We start from the raw sequence: 23708 nt of genomic DNA on the forward strand, positions 1-23708 counted from the left end.
CATCTCCAGACTCAAAGACTTCCTTAGAGTGCTAAGGAAGTCAAAGGAAATGGAAAAGTTTATGGTCCTCTCTAGTATAGCTTCAATATCAATTAAAGACAAGTGCCCAGTAGTTTCATTCTGAGAGAAGCTTGTGAGGCCAATATAGTTGTTAATTTGAGGGTCTTTTGTCCACCAATATTAGCAAATACAAGTATTTTCTAGATGACAACTTTACAAGTATTTAATACTCTGGCAAATTATTTAACTTAATCAGAAGAGTTTGATATTGATACTTTACAATATCAACTGTAACTGCCTTTTTTTCCCGTGGTTACTGTTTCCATTAAATGTTCAGATAATTTTAATAATAATAACTGTAGTATTTAATAAGCATTTACTCTGTGCTTGGCACTGTACTAAGTGCCAGAGTAAATACAAAATAATCAGGTTGGACACAGTCCCTGTCCCACGCTGGATTTTCATTCTAAGTAGGAGGGAGAACAGGTATTCAATCCCCATTTTACAGATGAGGAAACTGAGGCTCAGAGAAGTGAAGTGACTTACCCAAGGGCATGCAGCAGGCAGATGACAGACCTGGGATCGCAACCCAGATCCTCTTATTCCTAGGCCCGTGCTCTTTCCACTAATCAGTATCCACAAATGTAATCTCCCAAGATCATCAAAAGAGGTGAAGAAATAGGTAGATCATTTCAATGGCACTTACATGCTTATTACCAAGCGGCAGAATAAACAGAGTAGTCTAGTGGATGGAGCACAAGCCTGGGAGTCAGGAGGACCTGCGTTCTAATCCCAGCTCTGCCACGTTTCTGCTGTGTGGCCTTGGGCAAGTCACTTAACTTCTCTGTGCCACGGTTACTGCATCTATAAAATGGGGATTAAGACTAAGTCCAATGTAGGACAGGGGTTGTGTCCAACCCATTTATATTGTATCTATCATAGTGCTTAATATGGTGCATAGTACAGTTATCGTTATTATTATTAGCTTCTGTCTGGATGGCCCCTGTTCCATTTTAAGAGCGGTGGGGCATCCGCCAGAGTTGTGAGGATTACGCTGCCAGGCACAGCCCATGATCTATGCAGACCAATGGCTGGGGAAGAGAGAAGACTGACAAGTTTCAGCTTTCCTGGGACACAGGTTAAGGGCAGCAGTGGGAACTGGGGAAGATAGGGTGGATTGGTTTCTTCCAGGTAGAGGAAATGAGTAGGTGGCTGTGGGACAGTTGATGCTGAGTCTGGGATAATAATAATAATAATGATGGCATTTATTAAGCGCTTACTGTGCAAAGCGCTGTTCTAAGCACTGGGGAAGTTACAAGGTGATCAGGTTGTCCCACTAGAGGCTCACAGTCTTAATCCCCATTTTGCAGATGAGGGAACTGAGGCCCAGGGAAGTGAAGTGACTTACTCAAGGTCACACAGCTGACACTTGGTGGATCCGGGATTTGAACCCACGACCTCTGACTCCAAAGCCCGGGCTCTTTCCACTGAGCCACGCTGCTTCTCAAGACTGTGAGCCCCACATGGGGCAACCTGACCACCTTGTATCCACCCTGGCTGTGGGTGGGAGCAAGGACAGGCACATACACCACGTGGAGAGCTTGGGCTGCTGCTGCCACGGGGCTGCTGACCCTTGCCCTCTTTCCTCAGAAATCAGAGCTCTGGTTCATCTTCTCCCCCACTCCACACACTCTGGAGTCAAGTGGCAAGAAGAGCTTGGTTCAACCCTCAGCAGGTGCCTTCTTCACCTCCCTTTCCCCTGAACTCAGCCATCGGGCTCTTTCCCCTTGCACTCTGGAGTCTGCCAGAGTTCCAATTCCGTTGCCTCACCTCTGCTCAGTGCTCAAAGCCTGGATGGTGAGTCCTGGTGTGCTCCACCAAGAGGAGCGGGTTCTAATGGTGGAAACCACTGATTGACTGAGGGAATGGTTTGATGGACTACATAAATGGCCAAAGCAAGAAAAGACCAGATCTGAAGCCACCTTGTGCTCAGCCCCTGGACCTACCTGACATGTTTCAGGAGAAGCAGCATGGAGAAGCAGTGTGGCTCAGTGGACAGAGCACAGACTTTGGAGTCAGTGGTCAGGGTTTCAAATCCCAGCCCCACCAAATGTCAGCTGTGTGACTTTGGGGAAGTCATTTAACTTCTCTGTGCCTCAGTTACCTCATCTGTAAAATGGGGATTAAGACTGTGAGCCCCCCGTGGGACAACCTGATCACCTTGTAACCTCCCCAGGGCTTAGAACAGTGCTTTGCACATAGTAAATGCTTAATAAATGCCATTATTATTATTATTATTATGTGTCCTCGGAGGTAGTCAGGGAGGGGGAATAAAGATGTTTGGACTGTAATGTGCTGCTGTTTGGGTGTTTTCAACATTACACTCCTTTGGGGAGTAGTAGAGAGAGAGGGAGAGACCAAGAGAGAGGCAAAAAGAAGATCAAGTCTATTATAACTTGCCTGTGACTCAGCAAATATTAGGGCATGAACCACCTGTGGTTCATTAAGACTGGCTATTGTTCACACCTCTCTCCTTGCCTCAGTGCTGTGTTTGGGCTTTGGTGGTAGTAGAAGCAGCATGGCTTAGTGACAAGAACATAGGCTTGGAACTCAGAGGTCGTGGGTTTTAATACCGACTCCGCCACTTATTAACTGTGTGACTTTGAGCAAGTCACTTAACTTCTCTGTGCCTCAGTTAACTCATCTGTAAAATGAGGTTTAAGATAGTGAGCCCATGTGGGACAACGTTATTACCTTGTATCTACCCCAGCACTTAGAACAGTGCTTGGCACATAGTAAGCGTTTAACAAATACCATCATCATTATTATTATTAGTAGTAGAATAATAATAATAATAATAATACAGATGAGGTAACTGAAGTATAGAGAAGTTAACTGACTTACCCAAGGTCACATAGCTGACAAGCAGTGGAGCCGGGATTAGAACCCATGATCTCTGACTCCCAAGCCTGGGCTCTTTCTGCTAAGCCATGCTGCTTCATTCATTCATTCATTCATTCAATCGTATTTATTGAGCCCTTACTGTGTGCAGAGCACTGTGCTAAGCGCTTGGGAAGTACAAGTTGGCAACATATAGAGGTGGTCCCTACCCAACAGTGGGCTCACAATCTAGAAATCCCCTATGTTTCCCCTATGACAGTGTGGTTCAGACCACACAGCAGCATGACATAATGTTTGATGAGTGTCAGACATAGAAATTTTCATAGACCTCAAAAAAGCATTTGTTACCATCAGAAACTTTGGGATATGACAACCACAGAGCAAATTTGGCTCCCTGAGAAGTTCATCAAGGTTCTTAGACTTCTTTAAGCTGGCATGGCCGGTCAAATCAGACACAAGGATGCCTTCTATGACCTATTCCCCTTTGCCAATGCTGTATTGTTACCATAGTCCTGTTCAATTTGTTCTTGCAGCAATGCTGGAAGTGCAAGAGCCCTGCTTGGATGTATGTGTTAGAATACACTTCTGCACCTCAGGGAAATCCTTCTAATTCAACAGGCTTTCTGTATCACCCAAAGTCTCAGAAACAGATACCTTAAGAATTACAACATGCAGCTGAGTGGGTCTCTAGAGCCATACAGCCAAGAAGATATGCAAATGATTGTAAATTATATCACTAAATCAGCATGGTGCTACAGACTTCGGATAAATTCAGGAATAACTGAGGTGAGGTGTCAGCCTGCATCAGAAAAACCATACACACAACCAAAAATTACCTGTCATGGAAATCTGTTACCTAGGCCGCACACTGAGTAGTGATCCAATGATGGTCCAGGAAGTAGAAAACCAAATCAAGAAGGCCAGCACATATTTTGGGATACTACTGAAGTGTGTGTGGTGGCAGTGTGGTGTTAGGCTGCAGACCAAACTAAAGGTCTAAAAGGCTGTAGCATTATCTAACCTTCTCTCCTGCTGTGAGATCTTTTTTTCTGTTCTATTCACCTTCTATATGTTATGGCTGAAAAAACAATTTAATGTATGGCATTTCAGTGTTTTCACAATACTTATAAACAATTCAAGTCGAATTAATCATTTAAGAAGTCATGAAATATTAAAATGAGTGATTTTATGGCTGCCATATCTAAATTTGTTTTATATTTACAGTGCTTCTTTAGCTTACCATGGGCCCTGCGTTTTCTAACATATATCACAAGGGTGAAGATGTTTCCAAATACTAAATTGTATATCTAAATATACTTTTTAGTAAGATAATTTGCAAGGCTCCTTTATTTTGCACTGAGGCAAATGAAATCACTGTTAAGCATACTGAGTTTTTCATTGGCACAAAAGGGTTTGGTTCTATGATCTCTTACATTAAAGCATATTGATTTGAAGTGAATGAAACAGGAACATGAACTATATATTGTGCCAAAACTTTTCAGTATCCCCATCCTTGAAGATGCAGGAAGAGATCTGAAAGCTCAGAGCCAGAATATTTGGATTTGCACTTGGATTTTCACCTTTTCTTCCTCTCTCAACCCCACAGCACTTAAGTACGTATACATAATTTATTTATGTATATTAATGTCTATCTTTCCCTCCAGATTATAAACTCATTGTAGGCAGGGAATGTTTCTGCCAACCCTGTTATATTGTATTCTCCCAAGTGATGAGTACAATGCTCTGCCGACAGTACGTGGTCAATAAATATGATTCCTTGAATATACCTGTTTATGGAAACTCAGGTCAAAAGGCTTCCTGCATCATCTACAGTTTTTGAGAGCGTGATCCAGGAAGCATTATAGTCATGTTGTTGTGTTCTGGAGACATCTATCCAAGAATCATTCAATCAATTGATGGTATTTATTGAGTGCTTACTGTGTGCAGAACACTGTTCTGAGGGTACAGCATGACAGTGTAACAGACATATTCCTTGCCCACAATGAGCTTGCAATTTAATGGGGGAGAGAGACAGAGTAATGTAAACAAATAAATTACAAATATGTAGGTAAGTGCTATGGGCTGAGGGGGCAACAAATAAAGGGAACAAATAAGGGTGTGGCAGAAGAGAGTGAGAAAAAAGGAAATGAGGGCTTAGGGAAGACCTCTTGGAGATGTGCCTTCCATACGGCTTTGAAGGTGGGGAGAGCAATTGTCTGTTGGGGATGAAGAGGTAAGATGTGGACAAGAGGTTAGCGGCAAGACATACAAGATTGAGTTGTGAGTAGGTTGGCATTAGATGAGCAAAGTTGTGGGCTGGGTTGTAGTAGGAGAGTAGTGAGGTGAGGTAGGAGGGGGCAAGGTGATTGAATGCTTTAAAGCCATTGGTGAGGAGTTTTTGTTTGATATGGAGTGGATGGGCAACCACGGGAGGTTCTTGAGGGGTGGCAAAACACAGACTGAATGATTTTGTAGAAAAATGATCTGCGAAACAAGGTGAAGCATGGACTGCAGTGTGAAGAGACAGGAGACAGGGAGGTCAGCAATGAGGCTGATGCAGGAACCAAGGCAGGATAGGAAAATAATTGTGGTATTTTTTAACCACTCATTGTGTGCCAAGCTCTGTACTAAGCACTGAGTTGGATACAAGCAAATCGGATAGGACAGAGTCCCTGCCCCATATGGGGCTCATACTCTTAATCTCCATTTTACAGATTGGTAACTGAGGCACAGAGAAGTGAAGTGACTTGCCCAAGGTCACACAGCAGATAAGTAGAAGAGCTGGGATTAGAACCCATGAACTTCTGACTCCCAGGCCCGTGCTCTATCCCCTATGACATACTGCTTCTCTCAAGGATAAATGCTTGGATGAGCATGGTAGCAGTTTGGATGGAGAGGAAAGGGTGGGTTTTAGGTATGTTGTGATAGGATTTATTGATAGATTGAATATGTTGGTTGAATGAATGAGAGAGAAGCAGTGTGGCCTAATGGATAGAATAGGGTCCTGGGTGTCAGAAAGACCTGGGTTCTAATCCTGGATCTTCCACTTATCTGCTGTGTGACCTTGGGCAAGTCATTTCACTTCTCTGTGCCTCAGTTACCTCATCTGTAAAATGGGGATTAAAAACTGTGAGCCCCATGTGGGACAGGGACTACTATGTCCAATCTGATTTGTTTGTATCTACCCCTGCACTTAGTACAGTGCCTGGCACATAGTAAGTGCTTAACAAATACCACAATTATTATTATTTAAATCAAGGATAATGCTAAGGGTTTGGACTTATGAGACGGGAAGGATGGTTGTGCCATCTAAAGTGATGGAAAAGTCAGGGCAAGACAGGGTGTCTGTGGGAAGATGAGGAGTTCAGTTTTGGACATATTAAGTTTGAGGTGATGGCAGGATATCCAAGTAGAAATGCCTCGAAGGCAAGAGAAAATGTAAGACTGAAGAGGGAGATAGATGGTGGGTTGGAGATGTAGATTTGGGAATCATTTGCGTAGAAGTGGTAGTTGAAGCCATCAGAGAGAATGAGTTCTCCAAGGGAGCGGGTATAGATAGGGAATAGAAGGGGACCTGAACTGAACCTTGGGGGACCCCCACAGTGAGGGGGTGGGAGGCAGAGGAGGGCCCATGAAAAAGACAGAGAGTGAGCAGCCAGAGAGATATGAGGAGAACCAGGAGAATAGGAGGAGAACAGTGTCAGTGAAGCAGAAGTTGGATAAAGTTTCCAGGAGAAGTGGGTGATCGAAAATGTCAAAGGTGGCTTAGAGGCCAAGGATTATTAGGATGGAGTAGAAAGCACTTAGGAGAATACAATACAACGGAGTTGACACAAACAATTACTAACCATAAGAACCTTTCAGTCTATAGGGGAAGACAGATATTAAAATAAATTACAGGTTACGGACAAGAAGCATGACATAATGGTTAGAGCATGGGCCTGGGAGTCAGAAGGTCATGGGTTCTAATCCCAGCTCCACCACTTAATAATAATAATAGTGATGGATGACAACCTAATTACCTTGTATCCCCCCAGCGCTTAGAACAGTGCTTTGCACATAGTAAGTGCTTAATAAATACCATTATTATTATTATTATTATTATTTATTAAGCGCTTACTATGTGCAAAGCACTGTTCTAAGCTCTGGGGAGCTCTGGGGGTTGTCCCACGGGGGGCTCACAGTCTTAATCCTCATTTTACAGTTGAGGTAACTGAGGCCCAGAGAAGTTAAGTGACTTGCCAAAAGGCACACAGCTGACATGTGGCAGAGGCAGGATTTGAACCCATGACCTCTGACTCCAAAGCCTGTGCTCTTTCCACTGAGCCATAGTGCTTCTCCTGAATGACCTTGGGCAAGACACTTCACTTCTCTGTGCTTCAGTTACCTTATCTGTAAAATGAGGATCGAATCCGTGAGCTCCACATTGGACAGGGAATCTGCCCGACCCAATTTACTCATACCGACTCCAGCATTTAGTACAGTGCCTGGAACATAGTAAGCATTAGGAAATACCACAATTATTATTATTATATAAATGTCAGGGCATATGAATATACACATAAGTATTGTGGGCCTGGGGTTGGGGTACTTTAGAGGTTCAGACTCAAATGTGCTTAGTACAGTGCTTTGCACACAGTAAGCGCTCAATAAATATGATTGAAATGCAGGCCACTAGATCACACTGCTTCCCATGTTGGCATCAGAGACTGAAGCAGAGAGCCAGGAGTTGGGCACAGACGTATTACTCAGTTGCAACATCAAAGAAATAATAGTAATTATGTCATTAAGCTAGGTGAGTTACAAGGTTGTCATATTGCACGCAGTCCCTGACCCTCATAAGGCTTACACTCTCTTTCATCTCATTTAAAAGATGGTGAAACTGAGGTCAGGAGAAGTGAAGTTACTTGTCTGAGGTCCCATAGAAGGTTGGGACTAGCACCTGGCCCTCAAGGTAAATAATAATAATTGTGGTATTTGGTAAGAACTTACTATGTGACAGGTACTGTAATCAGTCAATCAATCAATCGTATTGAGCGCTTACTGTGTGCAGAGCACTGTACTAAGTGCTTGGGAAGTACAAGTTGGCAACATATAGAGACAGTCCCTACCCAACAGTGGGCTCACAGTCTAGAAGGGGGAGACAGAGAACAAAACCAAACATACTAACAAAATAAAATAAATAGAATAGATAGGTACAAGTAAAATAAATAGAGTAATAAATATGTACAAACATATATACATATATACAGGTGCTGTGGGGAAGGGAAGGAGGTAAGATGTGGGGGATGGACGGGGGAGAGGAAGGAAGGGGCTAAGCACTGGGGTGGTCACAAGCAAATTGGGTTAGACACAGTTCCTATCGCACCTGGGGCTGACAGTCTCACTCCCCATTTTGCTGATGATGTAACTGAGGCACAGAGAAGTGAAGTTACTTGCCCAAGGTCACACAGCAGACAATTAGCAGAGCTGGGATTAGAACCCATGACCTTCTGACTCTGAGGCCCGTGCTTTAACCACCATGCCATGCTACTTCCTAGTTCAGTATGGTTTCTGAGAGGCTACAAATAACAAAGGAAAGAAAAGGCAAAATATTTACAGTTCAAGCCTCGAATGTTTCAAATGCAGAAAGTAAAAATGAATTCTGTGCCTTACTCATTTATCTACGTATTCGAAGGCATACAAGATTATCTTGGAGTCTAGGCTTTATTTCTGAATCACAGAATTGTTGGTGGTAGTCCAGATGATGGACCTGTTTCCAGTGAGAGACCTGGAGAGTAGATTAGGAGTGACACCTGGTACAAATTCACTCCTAAATATATGTTCATGATAGTTTGTAGCTGGTACATCATGTAGGAAAACAAAAAACAAAATAGGACTACTAGGGGATAATTAGATGTTTAGTTAAGGAAGAATAATTATTTGAAGAGAAATATTATAGAATGGATAGTTTATTCTGAATTTCTGAAGCAAAGGAAAAGAAAGCCAAGAAGCCTACTGAGATGTAGTTATATTAGGGTACTCTCAGGGAGATTGAATTATCCAGATGCATAGATCACCCAACAGAAAGGACCATCTCAGCAGGATAGAATTGAGGAATGACACTATCTCTGAAAAGAACAATGATATAGACTGACTAGACCTGTCAGTTTATCTGGAAGAAATGCCTCCAAGCCCCAATCCCAAAATCCTAATTGTTGTTCCTGATAGTAACTTTGAAGTAACCATATGTTCCAAAGGGAGATATGTTTTCCTGTGCCCTCAGTATTTCCTGTCATTCTATGAACACTGCAAATCTAACTGAGGGCATTTGTCAATCATCATTCAAATTCCTGACATTTATGTGTGAAGTGATAGAATGTGAACTTCTATTAGAATGAGGCTATCAATTATATATAAGGCAGTTCTTCACCAAAAGTGCTTCCAGTTACAGCGAATGAATGTTTGTTTCTAAATGTGCACACTGTATCAAGTTTAAAAAACATCAATTTTGATTTCACATCCCTTTAATAACAGTGATATTTATTATGTGAGAAGAGCACAAACCCCATCCTCCCCCTGACTTTCCCATCACTATAGACGGCACCACCATCCTTCCAGTCTCATAAACCCATAGCCTTGGCGTTATCCCTGACTCCTACATATTCAATCCATCACTAAATCCTGTTGGCCCCACCTTCACAACATAGCTAAATCTGCCCTTTCCTCTCCATCCAAACTGCTACCACATTAATACAATCTTTCATCCTATCTCACCCAGATTACTTCATCAGCCTCCTTGCTGTTCTCCCAGCCTCCTGTTTCTCCCCACTCTAGTCCATACTTCACTCCACTGTCCGGCTCAGCTTTCTACAAAAACTTACAGGACCTGTCACCCCCTTCCTCACAAATCTCCAGTGGTTGCCTATCCACCTCCGTATCAAACAAAAACTCCTCACTTTTAGCTTTAAAGCATTCTATCACCTTGCCCCCTCCTACCTCACCTCACTGCTCTTCCTCTACAATCCAGCCCACACATTTCACTCCTTTAGTGCTACCCTTCTCGCTATACCTCGATCTCACCTATCTCACCACCGACCCCTGGCCCATGTCCTGCCTCTTGTCCTGGAACACCTTCCCTCCTCAAATCTGACAGACAATTACTTCCCCCACCTTCAAAACTTTATTGAAGGCACATGTCCTCCAAGAGGTCTTCCTAGACTAATCCTCCCTCTACTCTTCCCCCACTCCCTTTTGCATCACCCTGATTTGCTCTATTTGTTCATTCATCCATTCATTCATATTGAGGAGTGCTTACTGTGTGCAGAGCACTGTACTAAGCACTTGGGAAGTACAAGTCAGCAACATATAGAGACAGTCCCTACCCAACAACAGGCTCACAGTCTAGAAGTGGGAGACAGACAACAAAATAAAACATGTCGACAGGTGTCAAAATAGAACAAATAGAATTAAAGCTATATGCACATCATTAACAAAATAAATAGAATAGTAAATATGTACAAGTAAAATAGAGTAATAAATCTGTACAAATGTATATACAAGTGCTGTGGGGAGGGGACAGAGGTAAGGCAGAAGGGATGGGGAGGAGGAGAGGAAAAGGGCTCAGTCTGGGAAGGCTTCCTGGAGGAGGTGAGCTCTCAGTAGGGCTTTGAAGGGCTTTGTTCTTCCCACATCCCAGCCCCACAGGACATATGTACCTCTCTGTAATTTATTTATTTGTATCAACGTCTGTCTCCCTCTCTAGATTGTGAGCTCTTTGTGGACAGGAAATGTGTCTGATTATTGATGTATTCTCCCAAGAGCTTAGTACTGTAGAGCTTAGTGTGATCTGCACACAGTAAGAGCTCAATAAATACAATTAATGACTGAACTGTGCTAAGCACTGACTTAGATAATCATATCGGATATAGTCATATGAGTTTTATAATATAAGAGGTATGGAGTGCAAATATCTTAGCTCCTCTTTAAAGATGAGAAAACTGAGTTGTAAAATGGTTAAGTGATTTGCCCAAGGTCACACAGCAGGCTAGTGGCAGAGATGGTTCTAGAACCTGGATTTCCTGTGAGATTATAGAATAAAAAAAGATGACTTGTGGCCTCTCATTGTGAGAGTCTTTCACCATGCTTGGCCTGTGTCCCATGAGCTGATTGGCTGGGTGAAAATGAAATCCAGATAGGCAATAAATAATAATATTTGATAGGCGCTTACTGTGTGTCAAACACTGTTCTACAAGCTGGGGTAGATACAAGTTAATCAGGTCAAACCTAGTCCCTGTTCCACATGAGGCTCAGAGTCTAAGTAGGAGGGAGAACCGGTATTGAATCCTCATTTTGCCGTTGAGGAACCTGAGGCACAGAGAAGTTAAATAGCTTGCCCAAGGTCACACAGCAGGCAGGTGGTGGTGGCAGGATTAAAATGCAGGTCCTCAGATACTCAGGCTCTTGCTTTTTCCATTAGGCCACACTACTTCCCCTCAAGGTAGAGGTGAGTGTTGGGAGAGGGATCACATCACAAAGATACCGGGCCATTTTGCTTGTGTTCAAATAAATTATTACTGCCAATATCGTTACTAACATTGATTGAACACCGATTTACGATTGAGCACATGGGGATATGAAATGAACTTAAATGGATATTTATGTTTTTTCACATCAATATGGCCCTGATCACCATTGATTCTTCAGTTTCACAGGGATGATAATTAGGACCAGCTGTTGTTCCAGCAAGTTGGTGATGTGATCAAGATGAAGGATGAGGGAATCAGCAGGGGAATTTTATAAAGGGACACAAGTGCACTACAACACACAGTAATCACAATGAGAAATGCCCAATGCTTGGAAAAGGATTTCAGCCTAAAAGAATGGGAGAAAAGCCTTTTAGGGAAGACTTTGAAGAAAGAAACAATCACTCTTGTTGACAGCATGACCTCAAAAGCAGAAGAGGATCCAAGTTAGATACTGAAAAGCAGTTGCCCCAATGATGATTCCAAGAACAAATGAACTCGAATAAATGTTTAGTCCTCTTTTCTGTCACAGATTAACTGTTCCTCCTTTCCTCTCTAAATGGGGCTTTCGACTTTCCCATTGACTTCACCCTCTCTTTTCTCTCCCTCGTTCCTTCTCCATTCACGGTTATTGCAAAATCTACTCCCTTCCTCTTCACCTATATCTCTAAGCTGTGAACACTTCTGTGCTCTAACCATCTCTCACTTTGACTAGTGAACCTGTTTCTGAGACCATCGTTTAGAGGGATAAGAAGAACAAGGGAGAAGATGTACTGGATATATCGAAGAGTTCACTGAAATTTGGATTTACTCTTAGAGGAGCTGGGAAACCAACGGTGCTTACAACATATACTCTGGAAGAAGCAAATGTTTCTAGTGAATCAGTAACCTGCAAAACCTCACTGTGAGTCATAGCAAGTAGATGCTATTACTAACCCTCAGATTTAAAAAAATCCAAGATATTGAGCTGGAGGTGGCCAAATGCTGTGTCTCCAATGGATTACAAGTAGTATGGTAATATAGAACTCAAAACTAGGAGACCTGGGTTTGAATCCCTGCTCTGCCTCTGTGACCTTGGGCAAATAATTCAACTTCTTTGGGTCTCAGTTTCCTACCTTGTTTAATAGGGATTGTGTACAATCTCGTAACCTTTTATCTACTCCAGTTTGTAGCAGAACATAAGTGAAGAGAAGCAGCGTGTCCTAGTGGCAAGAGCACAGGCTTGGGAGTCATAGGCTGTGGGTTCTAATCCTGGCTTCACACTTGTCCGCTGAGTTACCTTGGGCAAGTCACTTCACTTCACTTCAATGGTATTTATTAAGCTCTTACTGTGTGCAGATCACACTAAGCTCTACAGTACTAAGCTCTTGGGAGAATACAATACATCAATAATCAGACACATTTCCTGTCCACAAAGAGCTCACAGTCTAGAGAGGGAGACAGACATCGATACAAATAAATAAATTACAGATAGGTATATATGTCCTGTGGGGCTGGGTTGTGGGAAGAACAAAGACAGCAAATCGGGGTGATGCAGAAGGGAGTGGGGGAAGAGTAAAGGGAGGCTTAGTCTAGGAAGACTTCTTGGAGGAGCTGTGCCTTCAATAAAGTTTTGAAGGTGGGGGGAGTAACAGTCTGTCAGATTTGAGGAGGGAAGGTGTTCCAGGACAAGAGGTAGGACGAGGGCCAGGGGTCGATGGCGGGACAGGCAAGAACGAGGCACAGTGAGGAAGTTAGCAGCATAGGAGCAGAGTGTGAGGGCTGGGTTGGAGAAGGAGAGAAGAGAAGTGAGGTAGGAGGAGGTGAGGTGATGGAGAGCTTTGAAGCCAATAGTGCGGAGTTTTTGCTTAGTGCAAAGGTTGATGATCAACCACTGGAGAATTTTGAGGAGGGGAGTGATATGCCCAGAGCACCCCAGCACTTAGAACATTGTGTGGTACATAGTAAGCACTTAACAAATACCATAATTATTATTATTATCATTATTATAAGCACATATCTGTAAGTTATTCATTTATATTAATGTCCATCTCCCACTCTAGACTGTTGTGGGCAGGGAATGTGTCTATCAACTGTGCTATATTGTACTTTCCCAAGTGCTTAGTACTGTGTTCTGCAATCATTCATTCATTCATTTATTCAATCATATTTATTGTGTGATTACTGTGTGCAGAGCACTGTACTAAGCGCTTGGGAAAGTGCAATACATTACATCATATTTATTAAGTGCTTACTGTATGCAGAGCATGGTACTAAGCTCTTGGGGGGATACAGTATAATTCAGTTGATACCACTGATATATTAATACAATAAATACTATTCACTGACTGCTTAATAATGTCATAATTATCATTAGAGTTGTTGTTCTTTTTGCCTTTGTCATTATCATTATTATTATTGTTAACTGAAGACAACTTGAGTTTTGACATATTGAGCCTGGAGAGCCGTAGCTCAGGGGCCCATTGCTCAGTGCATCAAACTGTGTTTAATGTGAATCATGTCATGGGGTAAATGAGAAATCAAACACACTCTTCCCTCCACTTTCCATTCTTTTTGTGCTAGATTTTGTGCAAATTCTTCGTGGGGGGGCTTCATATATACTTGCTGTAGACAAAAAAATCCTTATACTGACTACTCTTTAGTCCCCCAGTTTGGCCCAGAAGAACTAGGTGGATGTGGGTAAGAGGAGGTGGGAATACAATGCTTTACCTGGAAAGAGGAGCCGGGGGAAGCAGCGTGGCCTTGTGGCGAGAGCATGGGTTGGGGTGTCAGAAGATCATTGGTTCTAACCCCAGCTCCATCACTTGCCTGCTTTGCGGCCTTGGGCAAATCACTTAACTACTTCTGCTTCAATTCCCTCATCTGTAGAATGGGGATTGAGACTGTGAGCCCCACTTCGGACAGGGACTTTGTCCAACCTGACTTGCCTGTATCCACCCCAGCACTTAGTACAGTTCCTGGCACATAGTAAGCACTTAAAAAATACCACAATTATTATTTCTATTATTTTGGAAGCCAAATGATTTGCGAACCGGTTTTAGTTAGAATCAGCATCATTGATTGATTAAACACCTACTGAGAGCAACACGTTATACTAAGCACTTGGGAGAATTTACCCGGAGCATGACATATAATACTTTCCTCAAGAAACCTACAGTCTAAAGAGGTGGAGAGAAAGAAAAAAGACTCACAAATAGTGGGAGGGGGAGGAAGAACAAAAATGAAAGAATGAGCAAATCTCATATGTTAAGGAACTTATGGCCAATCTGCATCAAGGAAGGCCATCAGAGAACATGGCTTTTCCTAACCTTCACTGACACTCCATTTCACACCCCTCATGCCTTTAGGTGGAGCTTCAGAGAATTATGACAAAGTTTAAAATCCCAAATAAATTAGACTGCCTGAGCTCTATGTTTAAGACAAACTTAATACACTATTACTACAAAGCTGTTACTTCATGGACATAAAGATATATCACTGTAGATTTAGTTGTTCTTTTCCAAGTGATGAATTTCAAATTTAAGGTGAATTTTTAGAAGAATAACATTTAAATAACCCTCCACATATATAGTGTTTATCTGGAACAGCGTAATGTGGTAAGCAAAAAAAATTGAAAGTTCAAATTAAAACATCTTGGGAGGCTTAAAAAAGATGCAGCATCTCTAATGTGCATTATCTGTATACAATTAAAGTTGAAGAAACCAAAATGTTACATTTTTATAAATGTTTGTGGGGTCCTCATTATAGAAAAAAAATCAATGTGGTTTTTTTTTTACTTCCCCAAAGTCATATTGTAAGACCTATTAAAAAAAAGTCAGAAGCAGATATTTTTTTTAGAACACAAATGAATTCTACAACTCAGCCAATCGATATTGATTAGATTTACAGCTTAACTGCAGTTTTTATAGTTTTCACTGGAGCATGCTCTCCTATATTATAGCTCTGGACAGATCTATACAATAGGAATTGCTTTAATCTCATTTGCTGACAGCCCGAGTGCGACCATGCAATGTAATTTAGCCCTCACAAAACCCAATATTTCTTCTCTCTCACTTGTGGCAAATCTCAGTCGGTTGGAACTGAATGACATTGTAATTCTCAAGCAGCAGGGCTCCACTTGGGAATTTCCTGATCAATTCCCACCTACCCCCATGATCGTCTGTGTCTCCACTGAATCAGCCTGCTTCATGCCTCCATGAACAATAAAGTTATAGCTCAGTTCACTGAAAAGGCCATCTACTTCTATATCTTCTCTGAGCCCACGATGTCTGATTAGCAGAAAAATCATTGAATTGTCTGGTGACAGACTTTTCATTCCTCCGCTGCTATCATCTATGGACGAAGCAGAGGACGTTTGAGGTGTTCTGACAGTCCATGGCTCTTCTGTTCAAGGGTCATTGCCCTTAGAAAAAGAGAGATTAGTTCAGATTGATAACCTGGTAAATTCTGTTCAAATGGTGCAGGATTTCCTGAAATCCTACAGCCGGCTGTTTCCTTGCCATCCATCTGGAGTTAGGGAGTCCCTGGAAGGCATCCCTAATTTCAGGGTCTGTTTCAACTGGTCTAGTAAGCTTTCCTCTAAAATATTCCTTCCTGTCTCACTGATGATGGGTGTCTCCAATTTGGCTTTTGGCAACAAAAGTTCTTAAAAATTAAAGGGAGGAAAAACACTCAGGAAACTGTGCCCAGATGTAATGTCAGAAGTCAAATGCCACAAGAAAGTATAAATGCATGAAGCAGTTCTTTCCTCATCTGTCAGTGTAGCAATCTATACTGTGATTCTAGACTTCTAGACTGTGAGCCCGTTGTTGGGTAGGGACCATCTCTATATGTTGCCAACTTGTACTTCCCAGGCACTTAGTACAGTGCTCTGCACACAGTAAGCGCTCAATAAATACGAGTGAATGAATGAATGATGAATCAGGTTTTCATGCATTTGTCTGACGGTCGAATATGGATAGCAATAACAATCGTTATTACTGTTATTAGCACAGCATTTAAGTGCTTCCTGTAAACTGTAATCTTGTTGTGGCCAGGGAATTTGTTCTATTGTTATATTAGTGCTCTGCAAATAGTAAGTGTTCAATAAATGTGACTTACTGAGTGATTACTATCCTGAATGTTGTGGGAGAAACAAAATTCTCAGGTCAGACACAGCAACTGCCCCCATACATCTTCCCAATCTATTTTCTCATGAAGAAAGTGAGTTGCCTAAGGTCACAGAGTAGGAAAATGATATTGCTGTGGCTAGAACGTGGGTCTCCTGACCCCCGGTCCCTTCCCTTGCTCTTTCCACTAAACCAAGCTGCCTCCCCTAATTCAATGGTTAAAGCATTTGGTGTATTTTTGCCTTGAGCAGGAGTCCATTTTAATCTAGCCCAGCTACCTGGAAACCACTTTAATGTATTATTTTAAGTTATCTGTAAGTGAAGCATTTTCATGGACTTACAGTTAGGTCATTACTATCTTCCATCGTGGTAAAAGTAGATTGTCTGTCATTCAAAGGGGTAAAAATAGTGCATTTTCTCCCAAAGATCTTTCTGGGCAAATGGGAGTAGAGATAATCTTAAATATCCAAGCCACCCAACCACCCTTCCCAAATGGTCTTCAGCAACCTCAACCTTCTGGGGTAATAATCATAATAATAATTGAATTGTTTGCCAAGTGCTTACTATGTTGCCAAGCACTGATTAAGCAGGGGCAGATGCAAGACAGAGGAGACAGAGGACCTGAGTTCTAATCCTTGCTCTAACACATTTCTGCTGTGACACCTTGGGCAAGTCACTTAATTTCTCAGTTACCTCATCTGTCAAATGATGTTTAGGAATGTGAACCCTATGTGGAACAGGGACAACCTGATTAACTTGTATCTGCCCCAGTGCTTAGAAGCAGCGTGGCTTAGTGGAAAGAGCATGACTTGGGAGTTAGAGGACAAGGGTTCTAATGTTGGCTCCACCACTTGTCTGCTGTGTGACCTTTAGCAAGTCACTTCACTTCTCTGGGCCCCAGTTACCTCATCTGTAAAATGGGGATTAAGACTTTGAGCCCCATGTTGAACAACCTGATTACCTTGAATCTACCCCAGTGTTTAGAACAATGCTTGACAAATGGTAAGTGCTTAACAAATACCATAATCATTATTCATTCATTTGTTCAATCATATTTATTGAGCACTTACTGTGTGCAGGGCACTGTACTAAGTGCTTGGAAAGTACTATTCGGCAACAGATAGAGACAATCCTTGCCCAACAACGGGCTCACAGTCTAGAAGGGGGAGACAGACAACAAAACAGTAGACAAGCATCAATAGCATCAAAGTAGATGAATAGAATTATAGCTATATACACATCATTAGTAAAATGAATAGAACAATAAATATGTACAAATATACAAAAGTGCTGTGGGGTGAGGAAGGGAGTAGAGCAGAGGGAGGGAGTAGGAGCGATGGGGAGAGGAGGAGGAGCAGAGGAAGAGGCCTTAGTCTGGGAAGGCTTCCTGGAGGAGGTGAGCTCTCAGTAGGGCTTTGAAGGGAGGAAGAGAGCTAGTATGGCGGATGTGAGGAGGGAGGGCACTCCAGGCCAGAGGTAGGATGTGGGCCAAGGGTTGATGGCAGGACAGGTGAGAACGAGGTACAGTGAGGAGGTTAGCAGCAGAGGAGTGGAGGGTGTGGGCTCGGCTGGAGAAGGAGAGAAGGGAGGTGAGATAGGAGGAGGCAAGGTGATGGAGAGCTTTGAATTGAATAGTGAGTTTTTGCTTCATGTGAAGGTTGATAGCATGGCTCAGTGGAAAGAGCCTGGGCTTGGGAATCAGAGGTCATGGATTCAAATTCTGGCTCCACCACTCGTCAGCTGTGTGACTTTGGGCAAGTCACTTCACTTCTCTGTACCTCAGTTACCTCATCTGTAAAATGGAGATTAAGACTGTGAGCCCTATGTGGGACAACCTGATCACCTTGTATCCTCCCCAGAACTTAAAACTGTGCTTTGCAAATAGTAAGCACTTAATAAATGCTATCATTATTATTATTGTTGCTAGTCACCCTCTGGAGATTTTTGACGAGAGGGGTGTTATGCCCAGAGCATTTTTGTAGAAAGATAATCTGGGCAGCAGAATGAAGTATAGATGGAGAGACAGGAGGAAGGGAGACCAGAAAGGATGATGATGCAGTAATCCAGTCAGGATATGATGAGAGATTGTACCAACAAGGAGCAGTTTGGATGGACCGGAAAGGACAGATCTTGATGATGTTGTGAAGGTGAGACTGGCAGGTTTTGGTGATGGATTGGATGTGTGGAGTGATTGAGAGAGTGGAGTCAAGGATGACACCGAAGTTGCAGGTTTGTGAGATGGGAAGGATGGTAGTGCCATTCACAGTGATGGGAAAGTCAGGGGGAGGACAGGGTTTGGGAGGGAAGATAAGGAGCTCAGTCTTAGACATGTTGAATTTTAGGTGGCAGATAGACATCCAGGTGGAGATGTCCTGAAGGCAGGAGGAGATACGAGCCTGGAGGGAGGGAGAGCGAACAGGGGTGGAGATGTAGATTTGGGTATCACCACCAAAGAGATGATAGTTGAAGCCGTGGGAATGAATGTGTTCACCAAGGTAGTGAGTATAGATGGAGAAGAGAAGGGGACCAAGAACTGATCCTTGAGGAACCCCTACAATTTGGGGATGGGAGGGGGAGGAGGAGCCCATGAAGGAGACTGAGAATGAATGGCCAGAGAGATGAGGAAAACCAGGAGAGGATGGAATCTGTGAAGCCAAGGTTGGATAATGTGCTGAGTAGAAGGGGATGGTTGACAGTGTGAAAGGCAGCCGAGTGGCTGAGGAGGATTATTATTATTAGAACAATGCTTAGCACATAGAGCTGAACAAGTACTATTATAATTATTATTAATTCCCCAATTTACAGATGAGGAAACTGAGGTATAGAAAAGTTAAGTGACTTGCTTAAGGAGTCAAGCAGTAGGCAAGTGGCTGAGTTTAGATTAGAATTCAGGTCCTCTGAATTGCAGGCTTTGATGTTTCTGTTAGGCCATACTGCTTCTCTGGGATGCCTCTCAGGGGCTGATAGAGATTCATCCCCTCTTTCAGTATGAAGTTCTATAATGTGTAGATAAATCACATCCTTTGTACTTATCTTGATCTTTGAATAGTCAGGTTTCTACACCTCAGTGTGGATTGAAGTCCATTTTGCAGTCTTTTTGCACAACTTGTTTGAGAAAATGCTTGTTTGCCATCTAAAACATGCAAATTAATCTGTGAAAATGAAGCTGCCTCGTAGTATAGAACAAATTCTACATATTATAAGCAGCAGCAGCAACGTGGTCTGTGTGGGAAAGCTGTCTACCCAACGCTGGTTTGCTTAAACTTGCTTGAACAGAAACTATATGTGGTTCTGAGAGGGCCCATAAACCATTGCTGAGTTTTCTCTTTGAGACGAAAAGGTAATAAAATCCAGTGGCATCTATATAATACCTTTCACTGGCACCTCAGCATGAAACAGGTTCCCTGTGAGCAACTTATATTGGCTGGCTGGTGAAAAGAAGCATTTGAAATGGGTGCTTTATTGGGCAAATGTTCGATTTTCCAGAACCAACAACAGCTGCTTCACTGTCTTTATTTACAGAAGCCAAACCATGGTCAAACCTGAATCAGGCCACTAGTCAAATGACTCTGCAATTTCAAAATGTCCACTGACCCATCCACTCAAGCCCATGGCTTGTAAATGAATCATTTCCAAATCTCTAACCTTTCCAAATCTTTCTAGAAATTCTCTATGGGAAACAGCCTATGATCCCAGCCAATTACCTTTGAAACTATATTAGATTTCATATAAATTGAAATCAATATTAAGCAAATATCACAAATCCTATGTTCCAGTTTGGAGGAAAATCTGTTGAGTATTGTTCGATGGGATTGTTAGCATGACTGTGCATTTTCATTGAGCTGCTATTGAAAATTTATAAAGTGCGTTTTCAGTGTTGACTTTTAAATTTTATCAGATGTCATAATGGTATTTAATGACTTAAATGCACCGTACAAAATTTGGGAAAAGCAACAGAAGTCCAAAACATCTTCCGAGCCCTCAAGAATCTTACACTCTAATGTGAGAGATCAGAATCAATAAAATGCCTGACATGAAGACAGATGTTCATTTCATTTTTTTTAAATGACTAAGATTGATCCCCTTTATAACACTGATCAGACCTTGTTTGAGGAGCTACATTTGCCAGCTCTTGTCATCAGAACTTGCCCAAAGGAGAAGGCCAATTATTTTTATTTGGATAAAAAACAGGAAGACAGGTAAATCCATGTTAAATGCCTGAAACCAGAAGTATTTCCTGATCCCAAAACACTGGGCTCTGTAGAGTGGCTGGAAATCTCTGCCCTATGAAACAAAGGGACATTGATTTCCTTCATACATTGGGCAGACACTTGAGAAAGGCCTGGCATTGACTTAGTGTGATATGTACGGGTAATAGCAATAGCAGTAGCAGTCACAATCACAAGCCAAACCTTCCTGACAAAATCTGCTTCTGCCCAGAGCCAGGTATTCATTTATGCCAGTTTCAATTCATCATTCCATGCTCAGATACGGCTAAAACTATTAGCAGCAGGCTCCCTAGCTCAGAGGCTCAAATCCCAGCTTATATGAAGTCCTCTGGTTTCTGAGGTGGAAACAACCAGACCTAGAACGTCGGCAAAATAAGGTGATTTTATTAATCAGGAAATGATATCTCTGTAGATTTGAGAAAAGATTATGGATGCAGTGATCCACTCAATAGTTTACTTAATTTTCTGGTGGTTGTTAATGAGCCCCAGGTGAACGTTTCTCCACATCTGGCCATTCGCTGAAGAGAGCCATATTCTGAGAAGAGATTTTGGTGATGCATGTCATGGTTAATTACCCTTCACAGATGGGTGAAGGCTTTTTGAGCTCTGGGTGATATGAGGAAAGGTCAATTTGACCTGCCTGTGCACTAAGGTTAAAGGGGTAATGTGAGCAAATGAGTAGTCCCTCCCAAAAGATGTGCTCTTCTGCTATCTGGAAGCTCCTTGGTTTTGCTTCCGGCAACTTGCCAGGTTTGCTTTGAAATTCCAATTAACACTCTCCCAGAAATTTAGGGGAAAATATGCCATAAAACTATCCTGGAGTTCAAACTTTCCATGTGTCATTAAGTGCAGATAACTTCTGTGAGATGGAAAGGTGAAAACGCTAGAGGAAAACATGAATGCTTTCATTATCAATCAGTCAATAATATCAATTGAGAGATTACTGAGCCCCAAACTGAGAAACTGGGGAAGGACAATAGAGTTATCAGGTCCATTCCTTGTCCTCAAGCAACAATTAGTCAGGAAAAATGGACACTAAAATAAATTTTACATAGGGGGGCAAGTGAGTATAAAGATAGATACATATATGCAGAAGGGCAAAGATTAGGAATAAGAGCTTGATGGGCATGGGCTCTAGTGTGGGGGTGAAGTAGTAGTTGGGGAGAATATGATGAGAGGTGACAGATTAGGCATGGGAGAACTACTCGGTAATATCTGATTTCAGTAGGGCTAAGAACCCCTCTCACGATCATACCTGGAGAGTTTCCAGTACTCTACCAGTCTTGGCTATGGGAGGAAGAGTCAAGCAGAGGTATAGCCATTCCATTCCTAGCTTGAGCAGTGGCTACTGAGCGGAAGACAATCTGCTAAAACTCAAAATTCACCTGTGCTGGGCAGCAGTGACATGGGAGAGAGTCAAGGGTGGAGACTCAGGTTTACTGCTTGGAAGAAGGCGATGGTAAACTATGTTCATAATTTTACCAAGAAGACTCTCTGGATACACTATCAGAATGATTGCAAATGGTGTTCTGGGAGAGAGGTGTCCATAGAGTCGTTATGGGTCAGAGATGACTCAATAGCATAAGACAAAACAAGGGCTATGAAGATATGAGAATAGCGGTCTGTGGGATATTGAAGGGGAGGGAGTTCCTCACAGATAATAATAATAACTGTGGTATTTGTTAAGTGCTTACAATGTGCCAACACCGTAATAAGTGCTGGGATGGATACAAGAAAACTGAGTTCCTGTCCCTCATTGGGTTTACAATCTTAATCCCCATTTTACAGATGAGGTAACTGAGGCACAGTGAAGTTAAATGACTTCCTCAAGGTCACACGGCAGACACGTGGTGGAGCCAGGATTAGAATTCAGATCCTTCTGACTGCCAGGCCCCTGCTCTATCCACTAGGACATGAAGTTGTGAAGGAATTAGAAGGTTTGGTTGTCTGGTAGCATAACTTGGTCATAATCACATCTGAGTGAGCAAAATGCAAAATTGAGCTGGGTTGTGCAAGGGTAAGCATGTAATGCAGATGCTTTCAATTTCTAAGGGAAGAAGATGGAGGCCCTCATTTATTCATTCAATCGTATTTATTGAGCGCTTACGGTGGGCAGAGCACTGTACTAAGCACTTGGGAAGTACAATTCGGCAAAATATAGAGACGGTCCCTACCCAACAACAGGCTCACAGTCTAGAAAGAGGAGATGGACATCAAAACAAAACATGTAGACAGGTGTCAAAATCGTTCGAATAAATATAATTATAGCTATATATACATCATTCATAAAATAAATAGAGTAGTAAATATGTACAAGTAAAATAGAGTAATAAATATGTACAAATGTATACAAGTGCCATGGGGAGGGGAAGGAGGTAGGGTGGTGGGGCAATGGGGAGGGGACCAAGAGAGGAAAAAGGGGGCTAAAAATATGGAAAGCTTCACAAATTTGCGTGTCATCCTTGCACAGGCTTTCTTTCTCAGAGTGAAATTCCACAGAAAGAAATTTCTTTCTTTGAAAATCAATGAATAAGAAACACATTCAAATCCAAGAAGGAGGCTAATAGTCTGCAAAATGGAAGGTATCAAACAGAATAGAAGTGGACATAGTTCTGAGTCTTTGGTAGCCTCGGTACCTTAGCTGAAGGCTGTGCTTGATTCAGTGAGACAAATATGGGAATTGCCAAAAGTTGTCTTTGAATCCCTTGTTTTTGGAAAGCTAAATAGTGGTTGTCATCAGTTTGTCATCTACCACTCTGTCTTCCACACAATAGGTGCTTCATAAATATGGTTGATTGATGATTGAATGGCTTGCACAAAACCAGAAGGATTTATCGATATTATGTAGCCCCTAATTATTATAATAAATAGGAGACCAAAGGAAATATGTGATGCGACAGAGAATTCATGCTAAATGACATTGCATGACAGGCTGTAGAAGGTGAAGGAGAACTGAAGATAGTCTG

The 23708-nt window shown here is 42.2% G+C and overlaps 1 non-coding gene across 1 annotated transcript; it reads left to right on the top strand.

The window, feature by feature from the left end:
• Positions 1-21979: 21979 nt before the first annotated feature.
• LOC119929177 lies at positions 21980-22117 on the top strand. The gene has a single exon (XR_005451314.1). It is a non-coding gene; the product is annotated as a small nucleolar RNA SNORA7 (small nucleolar RNA).
• Positions 22118-23708: the final 1591 nt, after the last annotated feature.

The sequence above is a fragment of the Tachyglossus aculeatus genome, chromosome 5 (genome assembly GCF_015852505.1).
Source record: "Tachyglossus aculeatus isolate mTacAcu1 chromosome 5, mTacAcu1.pri, whole genome shotgun sequence".
Lineage (NCBI taxonomy): Eukaryota > Metazoa > Chordata > Mammalia > Monotremata > Tachyglossidae > Tachyglossus > Tachyglossus aculeatus.